The sequence below is a fragment of the Delphinapterus leucas genome, chromosome 5 (assembly GCF_059928025.1).
Source record: "Delphinapterus leucas isolate spDelLeu-1000000601 "Yukka" chromosome 5, BTC_Dleu_Yukka2, whole genome shotgun sequence".
NCBI classification, from domain to species: Eukaryota; Metazoa; Chordata; class Mammalia; order Artiodactyla; family Monodontidae; genus Delphinapterus; species Delphinapterus leucas.
The window spans coordinates 64,036,897-64,062,737 of NC_143133.1; the positions used below are offsets into that span (position 1 = coordinate 64,036,897).

Here is a 25,841-nt window from a genome sequence, read left to right on the forward strand (position 1 = left end):
GAAAAAAAAGCAAAAGTAAAAGGTACTCTCTTCTCACAAGCAACCTCTATTAAAAACTCTCATGTAAATTTTCTCGGATTACAAGTATATGTATGCTATATATACTTGCTGAACTATGATTGAATCACATTTCAAATCATTTAAATGTCATAATTATGACTTTTTTTTTTTTTTTTTGCGGTACGCGGCCCTCTCACTGTTGTGGCCTCTCCCGTCGCGGAGCACAGGCTCCGGACGCGCAGGCTCAGCGGCCATGGCTCACGGGCCCAGCCGCTCCGCGGCATGTGGGATCTTCCCGGACCGGGGCACGAACCCGCGTCCCCTGCATCGGCAGGCGGACTCAACCGCTGCGCCACCAGGGAAGCCCAATTATGACTTTTTAAATAATTAGACTGGTTGGTTGACTATTTAAAGCCATGGTTCACCACAACATTATTTATAATGGTGAAAACTGTAAACTACATTCATGTCCAACATAAAATGAAAACTTCGAGTAAACCAGTTTATTCAAAATATCTTATAAAATGCAGCCAGTTAAAATCAAGTTTAGAAATTTTCTAAGGCCACAGTAAAGAGCTCACTATGTTAACCCCCTCCACAACCCCCGAAAAAGAATACAAGCTTATGTGAGTATTACATCTCGTTTGTACCAAAGATGAATTTAAAAAGACTGGAAGGAAATACATGTACAGAGATGACTTCTGAATGACAAGATTACAGCTTTTGTTGTTGGCTTTATATATTACTATCCTTTGCAGCTTTTCAGTAACAAGCATGTCTTGTGTTTAAAAAAAAAAAAAAGAGGGACTACTAGAAATGCATATCCAATTTAGGCTTAAATAGAACAAAACAATTCATGATCGCAGTTCTATTAGCATATTCTGACAGCCAGAACAAGTAGGTTTACTTGTTATAACTTCCATGATTGTGTAAGACAAAAAGACTGGTCAACACTGTTGTAATATAAAGTATATGAATTTTGGGTCAAAGAAAATTGGGTTTGAATCCCAACAGTTCCAGTGGCTTTTCCTTGGGCAACTTACCTAACCAGAGCCTGTTTCCTCCAGTGTAAATTAGGGGTAACAATATCTGACTTGGAAGGCCGATGTGTAAGCTAAACATAAAGTATGTAAAGAAAGTAAAGAGGCTGGCATATATACTCCATGAATAGTAAATGCCATTGTTATTGATATTCAGACAGGTAACATTTTTTAAATTTCAGACTCAAATAATTTTCAGCCCTCTTTTAAAATGCCTTTGAAGTGCCCAAGCTTTTCTTTACCTATGTTAGGATCTAATGACATATGCCCAACCATTTCAGATGATTAGCACTTTTTGTATGGGCCAAAATATGAATATGCGCATAAACACACACCAAAAGAATACCTTTACTCACAAGCCTGTAGTAGTATGTCTAAGAAGTTTTACAATCTTAAAAAAATCCTAATATAAGCCACAATGTAACAGTCGAGAGTCTTTAATTTTCTTCGAACTCTTTACAACTCCTATACTAATATATCACTATTAATTATCAATTTAGACAATTTAGTGTCTTTTATTGAAGTTTTTGTTCTAAGTCTTATTACATTATATGGGAAAAGATTATTACAAATACTGTACTTCCTTTTAGCATTGTACTGCTTTTTACAGATACAGGTAAAATTGCGATTTTTCTTCATTTATTTATTCCATCAGCAAGCCTACTGATTGCTTAATTAGTTCTCCCTGACCTCATGGGCCTCCCAATCAAATAGGCCAGAGAGCCACAGACAATTTACTGATAATATGGAAGGTGAAGTGATGGGAGCCACAAAGGGCTCTTTACAGAATCCTGAGGTGGATTAGGATAGAGCTCTGCTAAAGGTCATGTATGACCTGAGCTTCGACAGATAAACATAGTCAGGCTTCAAGACTAGGAAGAGAGTAAAGACAACTGGTATTTCTCTGGATTAACTGCTCCAAATTAATGCATCAATTTTTTTTTTTTTTACTCATTTGGAAAGAAGTCTTGCAGTGAGAAATCTATTCAGTTTATGATGATCCAATGGCTGTCCAAATATTAAAACACCCAAATCAATTTAAAAAATGTAGGAAGAATTCAAATGACTATACCAGCAGGTAAAAAGTGATAGATGGATTTCTGGTGTGCGGAATGCAAGGTAATGCATAGGAAGGAGAAAATAATCCAAATTGACTTTAAACCTGGTAGGCTCTGAAAATTCAATACAACAAAGCAAGAAGACCTTTGCAGAATGTTTCTTGAGGTCATCTACCAGCTATGCAACCTCAGGCAAAAAGACCAAAAGAACAATGGACTTCATTAAGGACACGACTGGAAACGGGACAAAAAACATTTACTTTGGCCTTAACAAAAACATGGCCTATCAAAACCAAAGTACTGTGTACAGTTCTAAACACTGTAGTTCAGAGGCAGTAGGGTACAGTGATTAAGAAAACAGACATGGGATCAAATCCAACTTTCTGCTACGTGCTATGTCTCAGTTCTTTCATTTGTAAAGTGGGAGCTGGAATGCCTACATCTGAATTGCTCTACAGTTAAATGAAAAACATGCTTAGAGTTTTTAGCATAGTACCTGACACAAAGTGTTCCCCAAAATGACAGCTATCATTACTACTATAAAGCAAGAAGAAATCTCCCAGAGAAAAGCCATTAAAATATTAACACATTCTCAAACTTTGACAAGCATTCAAATCACCTAAAGGGCTTGTTGAAAATTCAGATACCTGGGACCAATTCCTCCCAGGGATTAGTTCTATAGGTCTAAAGTAGAATGTGACTGTTCTCTGGCCCAAACATCAGGAACTATTGAAGTTGGAGAATCAAGGTACAGCCCTACAAAAAGAAGCTGAAAATAAGGGTTTTTCCATAGAAAGAACTGGTTTAAAATAGACAGTACGTTCAAGAGTGATGCAGATGTGTTCAGGTTTATACATTCAACCAACATCCGTTGAGCACCTACTTTGCAGTGAAAAGGACAGACAAGGTCCCCATCTTCCCAGAGTTTAACTTCTAGTATAGGAGACAGAATACAAAAAATAATGAAATTCCAGACAGTGATGGAAAAAAGAAGAGAGAACGGTGAGATAATTGTGGGGGCAATCTCCGTGAAGGAGAAGCTGAACTGAGACCTGAATAACACGATGGAAATCAGCCATGGGAAGATCTGGGAAAAGATTTAATCCACAGGGTACAGCAAATGCAAATGCCCTGAGGCAAGAACAAGCCTGGCAAGTTCCTAGGACAATGCTAGTGCCACGTGACCAGGCTCCTGGGTACTAATCTAGGCATTCGGATACAAGATAAGAGAGGAAGGCAGTGCCAAAACATGTACTGCCTGGCAAACCTTGGTAGAGTTTGGATTTCATTCCGAACGTGATGAGAGGCTTTTCAAGAGAGGCGTGACACAATCTGATTTACATTTTAAAGGATCCCTTAGGCTGTGGCAAGGGGAAAGCCAAAGTGGAAGCAGGGAGACCAGGAGGTTGATGCAGTATGCCAGGTGAGAGATGGTTAGCTGGCAAAGGTGGTAGCAGTAGGGATGGGAAGAAGTGGACAAATCTAGAATATATATTGAACACTATAATTTAAGGCAAATTTAGCTAACTTTATGACTAACAGACCCCAATACGTTATTAGCATGTTTAGGATACTTTGTAGTATGTACTTATCCTTTGAAATTGAGGTGAAGGGGAAACTTTCTTCTCTTTTGGCACCACTGATAAAGCACTGGACTAAATGGGCATACATCCAAGACTCAATGTTAATAAAGAATATTAAGTGTGTAAAGTAAAGTAAAATCTTTTAGAATCTTACTCCCAGAAGCCTGGAGAGCAGGTCAGTATATGGAGTATATAGCAGCTATGGAACAGAACTAAACCTTTACCTGAATCAGATCACTAAATGAACAAAAACTTTTTAAACTTCCATATTGTCATCTCAGGCTATTCTGTGCCTGCTCTTTCAAGAGTTAAACAAGCAAAGCCTTGTCACACAGTGCATATTAATTTCATAATTCTTACAATATCATCATAAGAGATTTGAAAGGAAATCTTTTAGAAGCACGATTTTAATCATTATGGTGTGGCAAACATACAGTGAATATTCCCTAAAAATTAAGGTCTACAAGTCCCTATCTGCAAAAATTTAAACTTTGTTACTCAAAAATGAAGTACTACTATGTGGAAAAGCAGGTTACAGAAAAGCATATGCAGTATGATACCATTTTTGTATAAAATACATAAACGCAAAAAAGTCTGGAAGAATATAAAACCACTCCTGACATTCTGGTGATCTCTGGATGGCAAGAATATTGATGACTTATTTCCTTCTTTTTTTTGCTTATCTGCTTTAATCAACATTTTCTCCAATTATCACAAATTATTTCATATAAACAAAAATATTCAGTTATAGGTTAGCATTAAAGGTAAAAAAAGGAACTTCAAGAAAACAGAATTTCATTTGTGTGTAAATCAGCAGGATTCCAACTGTGGTGTTAAGAAAAAAAGATCCCAGTTGCACACGAGGAAGGAAGAAATTTGTTAGGAAGAGGTCCATGTTATGCCACACAAGGACATACCCTTCAAGGGAGTAGTCTAAATTCCTAAGACCTGGATTTGATAAGTGACAATCAATTTAGCACATAGCTCTGTTTTTCTTTCCTGCCGTTTGCTAAAGAAACACCTCAATTAATGAGTTCTCTGGGGAAAAATATTCTTTTTTAAAACTAAGTTAGGACAAAAGGGAGGTTTGGTCTTCCGGTCTCGTTCCTGCGGTGGAAAAGTGCGGAGAGCGGCAGGGCTCGAAGCAGGCTACACTAGAGGAATCTGCGTGGCCGGTCATCTAAAGTGGAAGGGAACACAAGTCTTCTGCAAGCTCCACAGACTGGGCAGCGAGAACGCCTCCTAAGGGTCTCGAGACTACGTCTGAAAGGTCTTACGCCATCCAAGTTATTCTACGTACAGCTGCCAGTGGTTTCTGACAATAACACAAAAACTGGAAGATCTCTTTAAGCACAGGTATTACGTGCAGGAAGCTCATCCGACTTTTTGCAAAGCCAAGACATTCTCTTAAGGCCACATCTTCGATTTTGCAAACTAGGACAACTGAAAACATCCTATTGATTCTCTACGGCTAACAAACATCATCTTGGCTAAAAAACACACAGAAGCAGCCACTTTGGAAAACTGGCTTTAAATGGCAACATAAGACTTCAGGTACTCTGGTAACCAGTTTATCGCACTTTATCTGTTGCAATAAAGGGTGCTACCTCTTTACTGTCGGCTCTGGTTCCACTTACTGAACAAATAGGAAAATGGAATCCTTCAAATTCACAACACAATAAGGGCTAAAAGCTCCCGCTTTCTGGACGGCAGCTCTCTAGTCTCAATCACAACAAAGGACGTATCCTAGTGACTTCATCAAACCCGGCAAAGGCTGAGTAACAGAGGTAAATTATATAGTGTGAATTTCAAGGTTTGTGGGGTTTTCCTTCCAGCTACGACTCTCTCTCTTTTTACTCCATTATACGCCTCCACCCGAGTTTACTGCTTGCCCTAAAAATGAAACCATCCCTGGCTACCGTCCACTTCCCTGCCAAGTCCCGACTCTGGTTTCCTGCAGAGAAAGCCAAATTTCAGGCTCTCCGCCTCGCTCTTCGCCGGGGGACGCGGGCTCGGCAGCAGCGGGCTTCTCCAGGTGCAGAGTCGCCAGCCCAGCCGGGGGCGCACCGAGCCCGAGAAGCAGCCCCGCTCTGCCACAGCTGCCGCAGTCCGCCAGAGCCTGAGTAACCACCAGGAAAAACCGGGGTGAGGGTAAGGTGGGCCGGCAAACGGAGGTGGGAGAAGGGGCAGACACTCACCCGCCCAGACAACAACCGATAGGGCGGGGAAGATGGGGACCGGGACCAAGCCTCGGCAGAAAGACCGCCTGAAGCTTCCGGAACACAGCAGCTGCTCCGGTCGTCCCTGCCGCCGCCGCTCCTGGCCGCTGCTTCCTCCCCTCCTCTGTTTTGATTCGACTGACCACGTCACTCTTAGCCACAAGACCCGGATCTGCCGGCTTCCGCGGGCGGCGGCGCAACAGATTGCAGCATCCCGAAGCCCCCAGCAGCCGGCCTGCCGAGCATGCGCGCGCCCTGCGCCTGCCCAGTAGGTCCGGGTAGGCGGGGCGGGCGCGAGCGTCACGCGGTTCGTGCGGGCGCGGAGCGCGGGGGTTGTAGTTCCGGGTGGGAGGGGTGGAGCCGAGCGTTCCGACGTGGAGAGGGAAGGCCACGTGTCTGTTGAAGTGGCCAGTGTGTCCTCTGTGTCGTCTGTCGTGGACAACGTCCTCTGCAGTGTGTCTCCCTTTGCCTAAGCTGATGGCTTTCCTCGGCCGGAGTCTTTAGAATAGCGGGGTATTGGTAGACGTGGGCGCAAGTTGATGTCTTCTGAGACATGTAGAGATTGTTTTCGATCACTCAGGCCCAGGTGAAAATTGGGGATCGGGATTTAGTCTTATATGTACAACAATACGTCAAACGTGGCAGTTATTACCCTGTACCCTCCCTAACAGTGCATCCAGAAAGCTGACTAAAAATCAGTTCAAGACGAGTATTAAAGGCTGATCCAGAGATAGTGGGGAACTGGGAGGCAGTCAGCTCAAACCTTTGTTGCTTTGACCTTAGGGATTGAAATAAGGATAATACTTGTGGTGTAAGAACCTCATTTCTTTGTAAACTAAGTTGGTGCTTCCTACTCTCTCATTCTAACCTTCTTAGTTTCCCCGCTAAACAACTGGGACCCAAGAGATTTCCCAATTTGGGAAAACTTAGGGCTACTCTGTTGTTTTCTTGGGTCCGTGAATTGGCAGACTTTAAAGAGGGACTAGTGGTAAAATGAAAGTGTGAGTTCCAAACAAAGATTTCACGAAGGTGCCTATTTGCCTATCCTGCAGGAGAGGTGAAGGTTAGCTGTAAGAAACTGTCTTCCTTACTCTGAGTTGACCTTTTCATCTAACCTGGCCTTCTACCTCAGTATTTGGTTAATCACCTCAACTAGCTGAATCACCTTCAGCAAATTAGTATCATCTGCAAGAGCTCTTTTTTAAATTTTAATAGTACACTTTATTTAACCTAATTATCCAAAATATTAGTTTCAACATATAATCAATATAAAAATTATTAATGACATACTAATGTTTACCTCATACTAAATCTTCAAAATCGGGTGTGTATTTTACACTTAGGGCAAGGCTCAATTCAGACTTTCAATATTGCAAGTGTAGGGTGTGGCTAGTGGCCACGGTATGAGACAGAACAGCTCTAGAGCATATGAGGTAACAGGCATCCGGGAGGGGACCTGGGACTAAGCTGGAGGCAAGACCCGAGGACAATCTTTTGGGGATGTCTGGCTGCTTATTTTGCCAAGTCTCCTTGTGCCCTGAGTTCTTTTAGAATAACCTATGTGGGAATAATTGCTGTGCCTTTAAAATATTCATAAAATTCCACATGGACTTAGAAAATACCTTCTAGATAAAGGTAGGTAAACAAAGAGAAGAGCTTTTTAATTAAAGCAGGTAAAATTTTCTAGAAAATGAAAATTTCTGGTAAGACTCAAAGTGTTTCCTAGTTAATTAACAGATTACAAGTAGATAGAAGTCCAGCTACTTGGCTGTTACTCTGCACTCTTGAACTCTGTTTACTCAAATTCAGAGTTTGAAGTGGAATCTAGTGCCCTAATGAAGTTCATAGGCTGACCTTGTAACAGAGGGCCTTTAATCTGTGGAACCTTAATTGTGGAACAGAAAGTCTCAAATACTTGGGTGCACCCATGTGCACATATGTGTTTGAAAACACAGCTGTGTTTAAAAGAACAGTATGCTGCAAAATTGACTGGTACACAATATTGCAAAATTATCAGTATTTGCTTTATAAAGTAAGTTACAGGAAAATCAAGATGTTAAGATCTTTGGTAGCTAGCTTCCAAGAAAACCCCCAGTGATTCTCCACTCTGGAAATATATACTCCTCCAGCCCTTTGAATGAAGGCTACTCTGACCTGTAGAATACAGCTGAAGGTGTGTGACTTCTGAGGCTGGGTCATAAAGGCACTGATTGCAGCTTTCCACCTCATTCTCTTGGATTGCTTGCTCTGGAGGAAGCTAGGCTCCACGAAACTCCACTCAAGCAGACCTGTGTATGAAGAGGCCCATGTGGAGAGGAGCAAAAGCCTCCACCAACAACTTCACCACTTTATCCCCATGTGAGTGAACTACCTTGATTGGGCTCATCCTGCAACCCCAAACAAGCATTCAATGACTCCTTGCCCAACATCTGTTTGCAATCTCATGAGAGATAGAAAGGCCCAGCTCTGACACGCAGACAGTGATACAGGATCATATGTGGGTTTTTGCCCTGATCTAAGTTCAACCTTTCAAAACTTTAAACAATGGAAGAATGAAAAAGTATGTGTGTAATTCTCTATATAAAGTAATTTAGAAAATAACATAGAATTCCCACCATAGTACGTGGAACATAGTAGATAGTGAATATTTGTTGGATGGACACATAAAATTAAAAGACAGAAACCAACTGGGAAATATTTGGAATAAATATTGATAGATAAAGGAGTAATATAATGTATGAAGGACTCATACAAATCAATAAGAAAGATATTAATGCCTCTAATACAGGTATGAGTAGAGTATGAGTTGATGGTTTACACACGAAAAGGAGATACTAATGACTAATAGATATTTGAAAATCTTCAATCTCAGTAGTAATCAAAAATGCAAATTAAGATTTCCTTTTTTAACTACTACTTTAGGGAGTTTTTTTTGTTTTTTGTTTTTTGTTTTAGCAGAGAGGGAGATTTTTTTTTTTTTCCTTCTTTTTTATGGTACGCGGGCCTCTCACTGTTGTGGCCTCTCCCGTTGCGGAGCACAGGCTCCGGACGCGCAAGCTCAGCTGCCATGGCTCACGGGCCCAGCCGCTCCGCGGCATGTGGGACCTTCCCGGACCAGGGCACGAACCCGTGTCCCCTGCATCGGCAGGTGGACTCTCAACCACTGTGCCACCAGGGAAGCCCGAGAGGGAGATATCTTTAAAGAGGAGTATCTAATATTGGTACTGTTAGCACTGCTGTAGAAATGTAAGTTGGCAGGTAATCAGTTTGGCAATATATACCAAGTTCCATAAAAGTATCACATCTGTTGACCGATTTTCATTACTAGGAACTTAATGAAATAATTTAAAAGAGTAACATTGTAGAGATATGAATTACATTTATATGATGGGAGAAAAATAGGGAAATAACCTACGTAAACAATGGTAATGGAAAGGCTAAATGTTGCATTGTATGTTAGGATCTAAAAAACTCGAGAACAGAAATAATTTTAAGTGACTATAAGGAAGTTAATCACATTTTATGAAGGAGGAAAAAAAATCTAGAAATAATCTAAATATACAATGGATGGAATGGATGAATATGTTAAACTATGTTTTAGGCATTAACAAACTTGAAGGTATCTTCCCTTTCTGAACGAGACCCTACTTTGATTCTTGCTAGAAGAAGAGGAAAGTGTTTATAATATAAATATATGTTTTATATATTCATAAAAGCATTCTGGAAGATATTCTTATAACTATTGGCATTGGTTACTCTGGGGATGGGGTGAGAGGCTTCCTTATGATTTTTTTACCCTTTGTATGATTTGAATTTTTTATAATGAATGCATTATTTTTACAATTCAAAATATCATTAATAATTTTTTAACTTAAAAAAATTGTGATTGTATTAGTCTGCTCAGGCTGCCATAACAGAATGGCGCAGACTGGATGTCTTAAACAACAGATATTTAGGGGCTTACCTGGTGGTGCAGTGGTTAAGAATCTGCCTGCCAATGCAGGGGACACAGGTTCAAGCCCTGGTTCGGGAAGATCCCACATGCTGCAGAGCAACTAAGCCTGTGCACCACAGCTACTGAGCCTGAGCTCTAGAACCCACGAGCCATAACTACTGAGCCCATGTGCCACAACTACTGAAGTACGTGCGCCTAGAGCCCGTGCTCTGCAACAGAAGAAGCCACCGCAATGAGAAGCCCGCGCACCGCAACGAAGAATAGCCCCTGCTTGCCGCAACTAGAGAAAGCCTGCACACAGCAACAAAGACCCTACACAGCCAAAAAAAGTAAATTTATTTTTTTAAAAAACCAGATATTTATTTTCTTGAAGTTCTGGAGGCAGGAAATCCCCAAGATCAAGGCAGGGTTGATTTTTGGTGAGACCTCTCTTCCTGGCTTGCAGATGACCACCATCTCACTTTGTCCTCACATGGCCTTTCCTCCATGCAAAGGCACTCCTGGTTTCTCTTTCTCTTATAAGGACATTATTCCTACTGGATTAGGGCTTACCCTTATGACCTCATTTAACCTCACTTACGCCCTTAAAGTCCCTATCTCCAAATAAATAGTCACAATGGGGGTTAGGGCTTCAACATATTAACTTGGGTGGACACAAGTCAGTCCATTAATTGGTTAAATATATATAACATAAAATTTACCATCTTAACCATTTTTAAGTGTACAGTTCTGTGGCTTTAAATACATTCATCTTGTTGTGCAACTATCACCAACATCTATCTCCAGAACATTTTCATCTTTACCAATTAAAACTCTGTGCCTATTATACTGTAACTCCCCAGTCTCCCTTCCTCCTAGTCCCTGGAAACCACCATTCTACTTACTGTCTCTGTAAATTTGACTACTTTTGGTACTTCATATAAGGGGACTTGTATAATATTTATCCTTTTATGACTGACTTATTTCACTTAGCATAATTTAAGGTCATCCATATTACATATATATATACACACACACACACCATATTTTGTTTATTCATTCATCCGTTGATTAAAACTTGGCTTGCTTCCACCTTTTGGCTGCTGTGTATAACACTATTATGAACATGGCTGTACAAATATCTGTTCAAGCCCCTGGTTTCAATTCTTTTGGGTATATAACCAGAAGGGAAATTATTGGATCATATGGTTATTCTGTATTTAATTTTTTGAGGAATAATCATACTGTTTCACAGTAGCTGCACACATTTTACATTCCCACCAGCAGTGCATGAGGGTTCCAATTTCTCCACATCCTCACCAACACTTGTTACTTTCTGTTTTTGTTTTTTAATATTAGCCATCCTAATGGGTGTGAGTTGGTATTTCATTGTGGTTTTGATTTATATTTCCTGATAATTAGTATGTTTTCATGTGCTAATTGTCAATTTGTATACCTTCTTCAGAGAACGATCTGTTCAAGTCCTTTGCCCAATTTTTCTTTCTTTTTTTTTTTTTTGGCTGCACTGGGTCTTTGTTGCTCCGCGCAGGCTTTCTCTAGTTGTGGCGAGCAGGGTCTACTCTTCGTTGTGGTGCGCCGGCTTCGCATTGCAGTGGCTTCTCTTGTTGCAGAGCACGGGCTCTAGGCACACAGGCTCAGTAGTTGTGGTGCGTGGGCTCAGTAGTTGCGGCGTGCGGGCTCCAGGGCATGCGGGCTTTAGTAGTTGTGGTGCATGGGCTCAGTAGTTGTGGCTCGCGGGCTCTAAAGCACAGGCTCAGTAGTTGTGGCACATGGGCTTAGTTGTTCCACAGCATATGACATCTTCCTGGACCAGGGATTGAACCCATGTTCCTTGCATTGGCAGGAGGATTCTTAACCACTGTGCCACCAGGGAAGTCCCTTTTGCCCGCTTTTTAATTGGTTTTTTTTTGTTGTTGTTAAGTTGTACGAGTTCTTTATGTATTCTGGATATTAATCCCTTATCAGATACATGATTTGCAAATATTTTCTCTCATTCCGTGGGTTGCCTTTTCACTCTGTTGATAATGTCCACAAAAGTTTTTAATTTCGATGAAGTTCAATTTATCTTTTATTTTGATGAAGTCCAATTTAATTTATTTTTTCTTTTGTTGCCTGTGTTTTTGATATCATCTCCAAGAAATTATTGCCAAATCCAAAGCCATGAAGCTTTTCCGCTGTTTTCTTCTAAGATTTTTATAGTTTAGCTATTGCATTGGGTCTTTAATCAATTTTCAGCTAATTTTTATATATGGTATAAGGTAAGGATCCAACTTCATTCTTTTACATTTGGATATTCATTTTTCCCAGCATTTGTTTAAAAAGACTATTCTTTCCCCATTGAGTGATCTTGGTACCCTTGTCAAAAATCATTTTATTATATATGTGAGTGTTGTTTTCCTAGGTTCTCTATTCTATTACATTTGTGTTTATATATATCCATCTTTATGCCAGTACCACATTATTTTGATTACCATGGCTCTATAGTAAGTTTTGAAATCAGGAAATGTGAGATTTTCAACTTTGTTCTTTTTATTTTTAAGGTTGGTTTGGCTATTCAGGGTCTCTTGTGATTCCATCTGAATTTTAGGATAAATTTTTCTATTTCTGCAAAAAAAATGTCATTGGGATTTTGATAGGAATTGCATTGATCTATAGTATCATTGGGTAGTATCAATATCTTAGTAATATAAAATCTTCCAATCTGTGAACACAGAATGTCTTTCCATTTATTTGTGTATTTAATTTCTTTCAGCAGTGGTTTCTAGTTTTCAGTGTATTAGTTTTTCACCTCCCTGGTTAAGTTTATTCCGAAATATTTTATTCTTTTTGATGCTATTATAAATGGAATTTTTTTTTTTTTTTTTGCGGTACGCGCGTCTCTCACTGTTGTGGCCTCTCCCGTTGCAGAGCACAGGCTACCGACGCGCAGGCTCAGCGGCCGTGGCTCACGGGCCCAGCCGCTCCGCGGCATGTGGGATCTTCCCGGACCGGGCACGAACCTGTGTCCCCTGCATCGGCAGGCGGACTCTCAACCACTGCACCACCAGGGAAGCCCAAATGGAATTTTTTAAATAAAGATTTCTACTTTTCATCTCTCAAATTTTCTTCAAATACTCTTACAGTTCACTATCTTCTTTCTCATTTTATTCATTATAAGTTTAATGTACTAAGATTAAATTTTTAAAATTTAGTCAATTGCTTCCTATTTTCCTTTGAGATTCTTGTTTGTTTGTTTGTTTTTTACTTCTGAGCTAGAAGGTTATCTTCCTTTCAGTAGGTATTTGTTGAATACCTACTGTGTGTTGGGCACTAGGGGCACATTTATGAATATGAAAATCCTGAGGCCTACAAAGAACATTCAGATCCAAACATTTAATAAATATTTAGTTCAAATGTCTTCTAACTTCTGAATTATTTATTATATTTAAACTCTTAATTTGTTTGGAATTAATTTTGGTTAAAAATGCTACTCCAGTAAAGTTAATGAGGCAGTTCAAATTCACAGGAGAGCTGTTTTATTATTCGGTGTAAAACCTTCACTGTTGAAGGTAGTTATACAACTTAAATTCAGTAGAAATAGATCTTGAGAAAGCATGTTCACTTTTATAGTCATAGGAATAAATCAAATTACTCCTATATTTTGAAAAGTTTGACATTTCATTGCTATCTTACTATTTCCTGAAGATAGAGAACATGAGTTGTATTTTCATAATTTAAAACTTCAAAGGCAAACAAGATTTTATATATTCATTGTTTGCTATATAGTAATTGATATATTGACAATATCCTATGTACCAAGTTCTAAGAAAGTAATAGAATGATTTTTCAAGATTTTGTGTAATAAAAAATTGAAGAAGGGGGCCTACTGAAGGAAAATAAGGAAGACTTCAGAAATTTTATGGGAAGAAAGAAAGACATTTAGGATGAAATAAATAAAAGGCAAACTATTTGTGCTCTGACCTTGGGGATAATGTTTAATAATAAGTGTGGAGAAGCAGATGTGATAGCTTCAGTATTGTTGCCAACTGCACTTCAACATTTCTTCTTTTTAGAAATATTACTTATTTCATCCTCTGGAGCATGTTAAACATACACACCCACACAGACACACACACACACACACACACACACACACACAAAGAGATAATTGAGTTCTGGAATTCATTAAGCTATGTCTATTTTTATTCCCCAATCTCCATCTAATCCGTCACAAAGGTATTTCAATCTTTTTCCCTAAAGTTTAAAAGGATATCACCTTCTGCTATCAGGATATTTTTTCTCCGAATGTGATATTTAGGATTGTAAATCTTGAAGGACCCCCAAGTATTACAGGAGGATTTTAAATGCCTCTTCCTAACCATTATATTATCTCTTTATGTGATTAAATCCACAGTATTTTAGCTTCAGCCACAATCCAAATGGCATACTAGCAAAGGTTGTAAGAGTTAAAAAGAGGAGGAAATAGGACTTTCCTGGTGTTCTAGCAGCTAAGGCTCCATGCTCCCAACGCAGGGGGCCCAGGTTCAATCCCTGATCAGGGACTAGATCTCACATGCCGTAACGGAAGATCCCTCATGCCACAACTAAGACACAGTGCAGCCAAATAAATAAATAAACATTAAAAAAAAAAGAGGAAATAGAATCATGGAGGGGTCAAGAAGTCCAGGAATTCCACAGGGCCTTGTGCCTTTTCTTATATTGTAACAAAGATAAATAAAGGTAGATATGCAGACAGTACAAAAATCCTGAAATGGATTCCAATGCAATTGTTAAAAATAATCTAAATGCCAAATTAATGGGAGAATAAAATTGATGAAAAGATGTTCTTTCCTGAGACAGACTTTAATCTATGATCAGCTCTGACTAGAATTCTTTTGGATCTGGAAAGGAGGCTATGCACCTTGAGGAGGAAAGGTAATTGGAAAGTAAACTAGGATATCAGGGGTGCTCTGGAAGGTTCCAATGTAATCTCTGGATAGGGTTGTAGATCAGTGACAGCCCAGACACTTAATTAAATGGCACAATATGTGTGAAAATGCTTTGTAAATAGTAATGAACTAGACTATTAAAAAACCAACCAGTACTGAAACTTGTAAAATTTGTCTTATGCACATATTTGCAAGTCACTACCAGAAATGATTCACTTATGCTGCTAATTACATGAAACAGCATTGGAAAGGAGTCCAACTCATATCATTGTCTATGTCAGGGACTTTTTTCGTTTTAAGTGAAATTAGATCCTGTTTTTGAGCCCAAAGCTAAGAATACACAATGCTACCTATTCTATGTTTGAAGAACCATCAGCTTTTGGAGTCTATCCCTTCCCCACTGGGCCCAGTGAGAGGTACCAGTTAAGAAAATCATCACTACCTGCACCACTATCCCCTCCCTCACATAAGGGGAAGACAGAACAAGTGAAGGTTGCCTTTTGGGGGGAAAGCAGTGTTCTAAAGAGAGGTTATTCTCTCTCCTTACATTGTGAAAGAGGGTAGAGATTTTTCCCCTTCTCTAAGACTGGGGAGGGAGTCACCAAAAGAATCACTAATAAAGTAGGGGTGCTTGAACCCTCTGAACCAGTATCAGCTTCAATGAGTTGAGATTGGTGATAGCCTCTGGACTAAAAATTGCCAAACCATTGTCCTGGTGCTGCTAGGGAATAGAAAAAGAGACATGAGAGAGTAGGGAAAGCCGAAAGAGGGAGGTGTCAGAGTGGTGGGGCACTCTTTATTTCTACTGTTTGGAATGGTGAAAAGATTCCCAAGAGTCAAGTGGTACTGCATGGTATAGCATGGTCCTAGACAATGGCCCATTACCACATATATGCACAAATGCATATGCAATGCATATCCATACCAGCCTTATATTACCCGTTTCAAGCAGCCAAAGAGACTTCTGGGGTTTCTAAATCCCAATTCCAAATTCTGGGGAGAGAAAAGCCAATTGGCCTAGCTTAGTTTACTCCTGGGGGCTGGGGACTGAAAAGGGAATATCACATGTGAGCAAACCGTTGGAGGAAGAGGCACAGACAAGCTAATTTAAAGCAGAGAAAGGGTGGAAAGGAAATGAGAGACATCATAGCACAGTTATCTACAACCAATATTTTGATAAAACCGAAATCATGAACATGACCTATTGTAAAAAGAAAACATGTTCCATTTCCTGCCCAAATCTTCCATTTTGAGTTAAAAATCTCGAGGAGAAAAAGAGAAAGTACTAACTTGGAATAACTGTAGCTTTAGTTAATCATTATGTAACTGACTTCCAGGCAACTGTTTCTTGGACCAGGAAGAAGGTTCACAGTCCACAAATAGTCATTACAGTCTGCAATGATAACAAACACCTATAGAGTGCTTGTAGAAGGACAGGTCTTGCTGTTGCAGTCTTGGTTCAGTTCAATTAAATTGAGCACCTTCTATGAGCAAATCATTGTGTGGAGTTCTGTGCTGGTGCTGGGACAACTGGGAATCCACGTTAAAAATCTTAAGTATACAACTTGAATTTTTACATATGTAAATACCCATGTAACCGCCACCCAGGTCAAGATATAAAAGATATAAAGATTCCAGGGCTTCCCTGGTGGCGCAGTGGTTAAGGATCCACCTGCCAATGCAGGGGACACGGGTTCGGGAAGATCCCACATGCCGCGGAGCTACTAAGCTGGTGCACCACAACTACTGAGCCCATGCACCTCAACTACTGAAGCCCGCGCACCGAGAGCCCGTGCCCCGCAACAAGAGAAGCCACCGCAATGAGAAGCCCACGCACCGCAACGAGAGTAGCCCCCGCTCGCTGCAATAAAGAAAGCCCGTGTGCAGCAACGAAGACCCAACACAGCTAAAAGAAAAAAAAAAAAAAGGTGCCCCTCTTGAAGGAAGTTTATACATTAGAGGCTAAATTTTACAAAAGTATTAAAGGAAATAACGATTATGTACACTGCAAAGAGTTTTTAATTTGTAAAATAATTCTCTGTATAAGTATTGTTATACATAAGTGTCCCAAACTGGAAACTATCCACTTGTTCTTCAATAGATAAATGGATAAATAAACTGTAGTTCATCCACACAATGGAATACTACTCAACAATAAACAGGAATGGATTACTGATACATACAACAACATGGATGAATCTCAAATGCATTATGCTAAGTGAAAGAACCCAATATTAAAAGATTACATGCTGTATGTTTCCATTTTATATGACATTCTGAAAAAAGCTAAAATATAGGAACAGATATAATGCACACAGGTCAGTGGTAGGCAAGACTAGGTGTGGAAAATGATGTAAATACAAAGGGGCAGAGGGAGGGAATTCACTCAGGTGCTCAACTGTTTTCTAGACTGTCTGTGGTGGTAGTTACAAGAACTTATGGGTGTATAAAATCTCCGAGAAATGTACCCACACACTCACACATACACACAATTTTGTATGTAAATTTTTTAATTCAAAAGAAAAAAAAATAGTTCTCTGCATAAAGAACTCCCTTGATGCTTAAAAATGTTACTTTGTTTATCCATATTTAGCTTACTGCAAGTTTTCATAAATAAGTCTGCTGTATGAAGTGAGGTTCATTAAAACTATACCAATTTTCACCAAGAAGTTTTTATAACTCTGTGCAAAAGATCAAGGATTTCTTTTTTTTTTACAATCTTAGTGAGATAAAATTAACTTATAAGAAACTGCACATGTTTAAAGAGTACAATTTGATGAGAATTAACATATGTATACATCCATCAAACTATTGCCACAACCAAGGAAACTAATTTATGTAGAACACCCAAGTGTTGATTTTGTAATCCCTCCTTCCTCTTCATCCGAGTCTCTCCCCCCCAGGCAATCACTGATCTTAGTTTCTGTAACTACAGATTATTTTGCATTTTCTAGACTTTTATATATTATAAATGGATTCATACAATATGTACTCCTTTTTTTTTTTTTTTTTGCGGTACACGGGACTCTCACTGTTGTGACCTCTCCCGTTGCGGAGCACAGGCTCCGGACGCGCAGGCTCAGCGGCCATGGCTCACGGTCGCAGCCACTCCGCGGCATGTGGGATCTTCCCAGACCGGGGCATGAACCCGTGTCCCCCGCATCGGCAGGCGGACTCTCAACCACTGCGCCACCAGGGAAGCCCTGTATTTGCTTTTTGAAAAATAATGATTCCTGGTACAATAATAGATAGCTTGTATTATTCTTAGGGACAAAAAAAAAAAGTGTAAGTATTTACAAATATAACTTTTAGTACTAGTTAACGCTTTCCCATGTTATTTAGTCCTATAATTACCTTTATAAGCACACCATTTTTTAAAGTGCAAAGATATTGATAGAGAACCTTTTACTGATATCCAATGATGATTTTATTAGAATTAGAGCATGGATTCTCCATCTAGCTTCAAAGTTTACATTTTTAAACACAATTTATATGATCTGGGACTTTGGCACAGTGGTTAAGAATCCATCTGCCAATGCAGGGGACACAGGTTCGAACCCTGGTCCGGGAAGATCCCACATGCCACGGACCAACTAAGCCCGTGCGCCACAACTACTGAGCCTGCCTTCTAGAGCCTGTGAGCCATAACTACTGAGCCCGCGAACCGCAACTACTGAAACTTGTGCACCTAGAGCCGGTGCTCTGCAACAAGAGAACCCACCGCAATGAGAAGCCCGCACACCGCAAGGAAGAGTAGCCCCCACTCGCTGCAAATAGAGAAAGCCCACGTGCAGCAACGAAGACCCAGTGCAGCAAAATAAATAAATTAATTAACTAAATTAAAAAATTTATATAACTGAACAGAAAACATTTGCATCAGGTTTATACAGTGGTAACTTATTTAAGCGGAGCTATGATTCCCAGAAATTCCCTCCCCTACATACTTACAAGGTTAGCCTGGACAATAAAAGACGTTTTGTGCGAGATTTAAGAAGGCAGCAGTAAAACAGCAGCTATCTAAAAAGAAAACAAAAAAAACAAAAAAAAAAACAGCTTTTTTGAGACATAATTCGCATACCATACAACTCACCATTGTTGTCATCTTTTTACGCTCAGAGGGTCAATGCAGAGTATCAGGTACTGCTGTAGCTCACACAGGTTGTCACTGATTTTTTGACTCACTTTGGAGATGTGAGGCAGCAGCTGGGTCCACAGCAATCCATCTCCTGCTGGATCTCCTTCGTCAGTTTCTCCAACTCTACTCCTGGGTCAACTGTACATTTAGCTTCATAATGAAGGATACTAGCTTCTATTGCAGGTCATCTGAATCACTAAGGTTAGAGGCTTAGAGGTGGTAAGGGACCAAGGCAGGTTCCAGCTTGTCTTTGTTCTTCCCCACTTCACGTCCATCTTTCCTTCTTGACTTCCTGCCATGCTAGCATCAGGTCCAGCACCAGACATAGAAGCAAAAGCCATACATAAACTATCTAACCAGTTTCCACAATTGTGTAAGGTCAAATCTCTATAAAAAATACTATATTATTCCCAGTGGTTTCTCTGATCAAATCCTATTACAGCTTTACATACTCGCAATCTTTGAGAATCCTTCCTATCAATAAGAAATCCAAAGGTATAATTAATGGAGTCGAGTGGCCTATGCAACCTCCACCCCTAATTTAAAAATGTTTGTCTATAGGGTATTTTATCTAGCCACTGATTTATGAGCTCTTTTTTCTTACAGTATTCAGCTCAAGATGATAATTTGGTGTATCAGTTGAACACCAAGATTACATAAAATGGCTTGGGAGTAAAGAATAAACTTTTAGATCCATTGAATATATGTGCACAATGTACAATACTGGTTAGGCTTGCTAATCAACCCCTTAGAGTGATAGAATTAATTTAAGGGATATGGCATGCTACTGTAAAAGGAATGAAAATTAAAATATGGTTAAAATTTAGAATGTATGGGACTTCCCTGGTGGTCCAGTGGTTAAGACTCTGCACTCCCAATGCAGGGGGCACGGGTTTGATCCTTGGTTAGGGAACTAAGATCCCACATGCCGTGCAGTGTGGCCAAAAATAAAGAAATTTAGAATGTATGATTTTTTAAATTTATGTGAAAGTATCACCTCTACCTGAATGTATAATTGGTGTAGGTATGTTTGAATGGAAATTTCTCCTCTATTAGGTAAAATTTAAAAAGAAATGATACATTCATCGACCTTTTGGCCAACACCAGTTGAAGATGCAAAATGGGAGCCTTTAGAGTAACCTACGCCTGGCTTTGCCTGCTGCTGTTGTGGAATTGGGCCCCTCACTTCAACCAATTTTTCAAGGATATTAGGCAATTTGCCTGGTTCACAGATAGATGTTCCAGAATTGAAGGATGGCTCAGTAAGGAAATTTGTGGTTTGGTGTCCAGCAGATAGTAAAATTCTCATGAGGGAAAATAAGAACAACTTGGTCCAGAGAGCTAAATTATAGGATGTATTCCTGTCAGTGACAGAAGAATTAGATATAAGTAAATGTCCTACTTTTTGAGTGTGTACTGACTCTTGACCAATGGATATGCAATTTGGTCTGGCAAGTGGGCCACAGATAACTGGATGATAAAAGGGGTACTGCTCTTTGGAAATCTTTATGTAAATTCTAAGAGCAAACCAAAGCGGGACATGTGAATGCTCAGCAAAGAAGCCTTATGAAAGGAATCAACAAGTTGATGACTTTGCTTGACCACTTGAAGTGGCAACCTGGGTCCATGAAATGAGTTGACATGAGGGAATTCAAACCATGCATCAATGGACCAAATGACAAATATACCAGTGCCCCTTACTGAAGCTTAAACCATTAATAATAATTATTCTGTTTGCTATCAGAAAAGCAGTGTTTGCAATTAGCCCTGGGAAGTATTCCCAAGGGAGAATGTCCAGTTCATAGCTGGCAAGTAGGTAATATTGACCCTTTATCTATTGCCCTAGGGGAATTTAGATGGGTATTGACAGAACCTGATTCATATTGTGGGTTTGGCTTTGCATACCCAGTGACTGAAGCCAATGTTTTCAATACTATCAAAAAGTTAGAATAGGGCTTCCCTGGTGGTCCAGTGGTTAAGACTCTGCACTTCTACTGCAGGTGGCATGGGTTCAACCTCAGGTCGGAGAAGTTCCACATGCCACGTGGTGCAGCCAAAAAAAAAAAAAAAATGTTAGAACAAAAATATTGTACCAGTTTGGCCCTCCTAGTCACATTTCCTTGGATCAAGACACTCACTTCTCTGCCCACATGGTACTAAAATGGGCAAAGAAACATCACGTTCAATGGACTGGACTTATCATATTCTTTATCACCCTCAAAGTGGTAGATTAATAGACAATTGAACTAAACACAACTGCTTAAAAAGATGTAGGGGTGACGATGGATTGAAGGATTGGTCTACAGACCTATAGTTTGTATTTTGCAACTTAACACGAAGTTGACTAACATCATGTCTCCATTAGATAAATTGTTATGCTTTTACAGTGGAAGTAGGGAAAAGAGAATGAGGAATGATGCAGGAATTTAAATACAAGTCTTCCATAATTCTCTTGATTTCAATGCTGTCTTAGTCTGTTTGTGCTGCTATAACAAAGTGCCATAGACTGGATGCTTTATGAACAACAGTTCTGGAGGCTGGCAGTTGGAGATCACGGTGCTGGCATGGTCAGATTCTGGTGAGGACCCTCCTCCAGGCTGCAAACTGCACCTGCTTATATCCTTACAAGGCAGAGAGCAGAGAGCAGCAAGCTCCCTCGTGACTCTTATAAGGACACTAATTCCATTCTTGAGAACTCTGCCCTCATAACCTCATTTAATCCTAATTACCTCCCCAAGACCTCACCTCCTAATACCATCACGTTGGGAGTAGGGGTTAACATATTAATTTGGGGGGGTTACACAAAATTCAGTCCATAACAAATGCCAAATTCGTAGTCTCTAGACTAGGTGTGTAATTAAGGGCTCCAGAGGCTGATAATGTAAAACAAGATACTGTTCCTATTAATTTGAACATAATGCAAGAATTCCAAAGAGATTGGTGGGATAGATTATGCCTTCCCCCACTTTGCCACATTGGGGCTAACTGTACCAATGTTTTGTTGCTGGTGGACAGGATAGCTCCCTTTTCTCTACTTACCCAATCTGACCCCCTACAATTAGGTATGGACTGAAAGGGAAATCCAGCCATGTCTCATCTTGCTACAAGTCAAATGGACTAGCCCAGTGGTTGAACCACAGGGATCTATTTCAGGGAGGAAAGGTTTGGATTTAAATTAATGATTAATGAAAGAGAGGTGAAATTATTGCTGAGAGGAAAGGAGCCAATAAATGTGTTTTACAAAAGGGAAAATCCAGCAATTCTGATGAGGCTTAAAACAAAAGAATAATATTCTGTCTTAGCTTGGACTTCAATGCCTGTTGGGGAGAAAGACCCTGAAAAAACCTTTTCCCTTTTGAAGAGCCAAGAAGTGAGCTGAATGAAAAACAAACATCCAGAAGTAGTCTACATTCTCAAAATGAATGAAAAAGGAGATCTCTAACTATGACTACATAGAAAAATACTAATGTGGCTACGTCTTTTGATTTTTGTTTCATAGGACATTATTCTTATGGAGAAGAATTAGCCTAAGGAAGATGTTAACTTAACTAATGGTAGATTGATCATGGTTCTTAATCATTCAGCAGATGTATTCCTTAAAGTTCAGATAGCTATAGATCAGGGAGGCAAAAGAATTATAAAATCATTATAAAAGTATGAGAAAAGTTATGCTGTTCTTATTGAATGGTTTAGTTTCTGTTTAAATCTGTACCAACTCCTCACTGATTATTGCAAATGTTTAGAATCTGTGTGTGCATTCTGATTGTAAGGCAAGTTAATTTCTGTCAAACTAAGGATAATTGTTTTGTCGTAGAAAGGTCTTGATCACAGATTAGGGTGGTGAACCTTACTGTGACAGGTAAACCTTACTGTGAACCTTACTTCCAACAGGTCAGGAATCAGCCTGAACTGTTTTGCTAAAGTTCCTGCATGGCACTGACCCTGGTCAAGGCATGAAACATATTCATTAACAGTGTTGTTTTGTAACCATGGGTCAGAGGAGTTTCAGGGTAGTCGCAGTTTGTACCACTTTGTCAACATTGATTATTAATATCAGTGAGGTCAGTGTTTTACACCTGGTTTCAGCTCTGCTGTTGAGACTGGTTATTTGGCAGGAATTTGTCTATGTGACCAGAAAATACAAAAAACTCCACCTAAGACTCCATTTGGGGCTTTCTGCTTTCAAGGTATTCTGTGTTCACATCAGTGGTTCCCAACCACTGCATCTGACCTCAACTCTTACAGAAGGTGAACAAAGCAGCAAGACCTGGCCTCTCTGGACCCCTTACAGTGAGTCAGCATTTGCAGGGATGCAATCCTTACTTTAATGTCATTGATATATTCTTTTCCTGTAATAAACTGTAAATTTATATTTTTATCTTTTAAAAAATATTTATTTATTTATTTGGGTGTGCTGGGTCTTCATTGCGGCATGCAGGATCTTTGTTGTGGCATGTGGATCTAGTTCCCTGACCAGGGATCAAACCTGGGCTCCCTGCATTGGGAGCACGGAATCTTAACCACTGGACCGACCAGGGAAGCCCTTAAACTGTAAATTTACAAGCATTGTCATTTTGAGTCCTTTGAATCTTCTTTAGCAATAAAACTCTATTTAACTACTACTGTTAGTGCACGTATAGATATTACACATTAAATAAAGTATTCTAAGACAATAAGCCCATACAGGTTAGGTTATTATCAGGGGCTCTGTTTAAAAGGTAAGAAAGGATGACAAAAGGATATAATATTACCTAATTAGGAGAAAAAATAATAGGCAGAATATTTCGACTCTTAGACCCGTCACTACTTAAGAGGAGAGTCAACACTGGCTGCTCCAATTCCAGTCAGCACCATCTTCAACACATAGAAGTTTATTTGAAATTAAAATACTTGGCTAAACTTTCAACTGCTATGATATCACAGTGTGGTTGGCCAAGAGTATGGTCAGATTCCAACAAATGATTTTATGATATTTAAAACATATAATCCTACAGTCTCCCCCAACTCCAAGCTAAGGACACCATGGTTTATGTCTAAAATGAGACTCTGATTGGAATTCCCTGGCGGTCCATTGGTTAGGACTGTGCTTTCACTGCTGTGGGCCGGGGTTCAATCCCTGGTCAGGGAACTAAGATCCCACAAGCTGCATGGTGTGGCCAAAAATAAATACACGAATTAATTAATTTAATTAAATGAGACTCCGGGGAAGTTTAAGGAGAGGTATTCATGAATAAGTTGGTATGTCTGATGAAATACTTTGTAGCATCCAACATGAATTGAAATGGGAAGAAGTTGGAAACAGATACCTCCCACTGAACTTTCAGTTCTTGAATGTAAGTTATCTAGGGCTAGGGCAAAAGTTTTGAGACAGCATAAGATCAGTTAGATCCAAATGACAAGAATGAAAAAGAGATTATATTGGCAATAGTTTGAAAGTACAGTATAAGAACAAAGAAGTCTTACTCTAAAACTATAAAAACCAAGGTATTTGTATTTGAACCAGGAACAAAATCTAGGATGCAGTTTTCTAAGCAGACGATCTATACGGGCGGAGGCCTGCTTTCTCTACTGGAAGACTGACCTGACTTACAAACATAACTTGGGTCCAGATATCATTTTCAACAATTAAATCATAGGTACTGAGTAATATAAGGCCAAAGACAAGACACTGTGGTTACTTAATGACTGAATAAACATGACACAGAAACAGAACACAGAGTCCTTGGCTTTGATAAATAGTTCTCCACCCAGATACTGGAAATCACATAAGCAGCAGCTGCCATTAAATTATGGATGACTATGTCCACGAATTACTTGCAAATGGAGTAGATAGATCATCAGGGACAGTCTAAAATAAAACCTAACAGTCACTAGCCAGCAATAGCTGAACATTTTTGATGTCCGGCTTTCACGCTGTGTGTAATTCTCACAATAATGCAACAGAGAACATTATTACCTTTTTACAGATGAGGAAACTGAGAAATTTAAAACTGGAATTTAAAACTTCCACTCCAACTTTCTGACTTCAGAGCCAGAGCTTTTAACCTCTGTTCTCTAAAACACTTGTCTCTACATTGTTTCAGGCCATTGTTTCATGACCTGTGCTGAGTCGCTAGGGGCAACAATGGAGAAAGAATTTCTGAAAATAAAGCAGCTTACTAGACGTTAGTTACCCAAAAGTGATTACTTCAAATGCAGAATTCATCATAAAGAATTTATTCTACCTCTTTTTTTATATAAGTTGTGCATAATTTATATGTCACAGCACCAATTAAACTTCCACTTTTATAAAATAGTTTCTTCATCATCATTATCCAGTGTTAATTGTAAACTGTGCACGGCATAGATGCTAGAATCTTAAGGAATCAATCAGTCAATAAATCAAAAGTTTCATTAATTCCCAGTGTGATTCCTGATGCTTCCTAGTGTGCTGGGGATTTTATCAGGTGCCCATTCCCTTCAATGAAGCAAAACAATCCCTGCCTACACAAATTTTGAGAAGGCATTGCATGATAAAATTAGATAATGCAAAGTAAAAGTTTTTAAAACAGAGGCTGAACTGTCCGATAAAAAGGTGCTTCTTTGCCCTTATCTTACTTATATGCAAAATGTACACATTTAAACTCATATTCTGAGAGGAGAAAAGCAACAAAAGAACCACTAAATTCACATTACATAAGGTGGACTTTTTTCCAAATGCAAACTTTTACATTTTAAACAATTTTGTCATATTTTTAGTAAATGTTTCAAACAATGTTTCTGAAGACAACAGTATACTCAGGAGATGCTTCCTAGTGGTTTTACTAGCACAAAAATAACTTTTGGTTTCAAAAACAATTTTTTAAATATGACACCAATGTTTGAGTTTAATTAAATCCAGAGTTCTTGCTTTTGGTTACACTTTTCCCTATACATAAAATGTG

General features: G+C 39.4%; 1 protein-coding gene and 1 pseudogene across 1 annotated transcript in view; one reads left to right on the forward strand and one right to left on the reverse strand.

The window, feature by feature from the left end:
- SMIM14 (small integral membrane protein 14) overlaps window positions 1-6,160 on the reverse strand; it is a 71,356-nt gene extending 65,196 nt beyond the window's left edge. Inside the window, exon 1 of the mRNA XM_022565729.3 lies at window positions 5,880-6,160. The gene's annotated coding sequence lies outside the window, so the exon portion shown is untranslated. The remainder of the gene's footprint in view (window positions 1-5,879) is intronic.
- Window positions 1-13,327, forward strand: part of LOC149749137 (uncharacterized) — a 32,620-nt pseudogene extending 19,293 nt beyond the window's left edge.
- The last annotated feature ends 12,514 nt before the right edge of the window (window positions 13,328-25,841 follow it).